Below are 1,980 nucleotides of genomic sequence, written 5' to 3'. Positions count from 1 at the left end.
CCATCCCCACACAACAGAATATACACTTTTTTCAAGTGCACATGGAACATTCTCTAGAATAGGTCATATATTAGGACACGAAATAAGCCTCAATAAATTTAAGAAGTTTAAAATCATAGTCTGCATCTTTTTCCAATCACAACAGTGTAAAACTAGAAATAAATTACAAGAAAAAAATGAAAAAACACAAAACACATGGAAACTGAACAACATAATACTAAACAACAATGAAGCACTCAAAAAATATAAAAAATACATGAAGACAAATGAAAATGAAATACATATAAATATATACGTATATACATATGTGTGTATACACACACAAACACACACACACACATGCACCACATCTTCGTTACCCATTCATCTATTGATGAACACCTGGGTTGCTTCCATATCTTAGCTATTGTAAATAATGTTACAACAAACATAGGGGTCATATATCCTTTTGAATTAGTGTTTTCATTTTCTTTGGGTAAATACCTAGTAGTGGAATTACTGGATCATATAGTATTTCTATTTTTAATTTTTTGAGGGACATCATACTGTTTTCCAGAGTGTCTGCACCAATTACATTCCCTCTTACAGGGCATAAAGCTTCCCTTTTCTCCATATACTCACCAATACTTTTTATTTCTTGTCTTTTTGGTAATAGCCATTCTAACAGGTATAAGGTGATATCTCTTTGTGGTTTTGATTTGCATTTACCTGATGATTAGTGATGTTGAGCATCTTTTCAAATGTCTATTGTTCACCTTTGAAAAAATAACTACTCAGGTCCTCTGCCCATGTTAATCAGATTTTTTTTTTTTTTTTTTTTTTTGGTATTGACTTGTGTAAGTTCTTAATATATTTTGGATATTAACCACTACCATTTACCATTTCCCCATTGTATATTCCTGCCTCCTTTGTCATAGATAAATTGACCATTGACCACAGGGCTCTCTATTCTGTTCCACTGATTCATGTGATGAAACATATCGTTTGTAGGCCCCAGAAATGTAACTCTAAATTACAGAGTTAATTTGGAATCAAACTTTTTTTTCCATCATTCATTTAATTATGAATATTTTTCCAAAACTATTTACCAGGCAACTACTTCATTCTGAGAATTTTGCAAGGCCGTTAGGGATACAATGTTCAAAAAGTATATTCTTACTCCCAAAAAGCAGGGGGAAGGATGTAATGGTTGCAGATAAATGCAATACAAATAATGTGTTGTGATGAGCCTATGCACAGAACATTTGGGAGCACATTAAGAAAGCCATTTAGCCAGTCTTTTGCTACCTACATAGAAGGTCCATGTGAAGTGATTGCTAAGTAAAAGTGAGCAAGACCTAAGTAGAAAAGCATGCAGTTGTGTTTCAGAAGGAGGAAAAAGATGAAGGAAATCCCAGACAGAGAAAGGACCCACATACCAAAAGGTGAAAGAGGACACAGCTTGTTATGGAAAAAAAAATTATCTGGTATGTAGATACCTCAAGAAAAAGTATGATTTATCAATTAAGGTAATCAAGTAGTGAAGGATGGTCTTTTTTGGCCAAGGGATTTGGATATTATTTAAGACTTTAGTGTTTGTGCTTTAGACGTAGTTGTTGATGATAATTAAACTCTTAAGAATGTTAAAAGGGAGAAATGCTAAGTTGACTTTTCAATGGGAGAAAAAACAAGAAAAAAATTCCTATTTGTTGGTCAAGTATATATATAATTATTTTCTTTTTAAATAATGGTTTATATTTGGCCAAATAGTCACATAATGATTTTTCCCCTTCCTTCCTTCCTTCCTCTCTCCCTTTCTCTTTCTCTCTTTCTTTTCCTTTCTTTTTTCTCTTTCTTTCTTTCTTTCTTTCTTTCTTTCTTTCTTTCTTTCTTTCTTTCTTTCTTTCTTTCTTTCTCTTTCTTTTCTTTCCTTCTTTCTTTCTTACTTTCTTTCTTTCTTTCTTTTTTCTTTCTTTCTTTCTTTCTTTCTTTCTTTCTTTC

This window comes from Callorhinus ursinus, unplaced genomic scaffold, assembly GCF_003265705.2.
Source record: "Callorhinus ursinus isolate GAN/ISIS: 27379988/994484 unplaced genomic scaffold, GSC_fseal_2.0 scaffold4, whole genome shotgun sequence".
Lineage (NCBI taxonomy): Eukaryota > Metazoa > Chordata > Mammalia > Carnivora > Otariidae > Callorhinus > Callorhinus ursinus.
The sequence above is the reverse complement of the archived record's forward strand: the minus strand, read 5'-3'. Positions refer to the sequence as shown.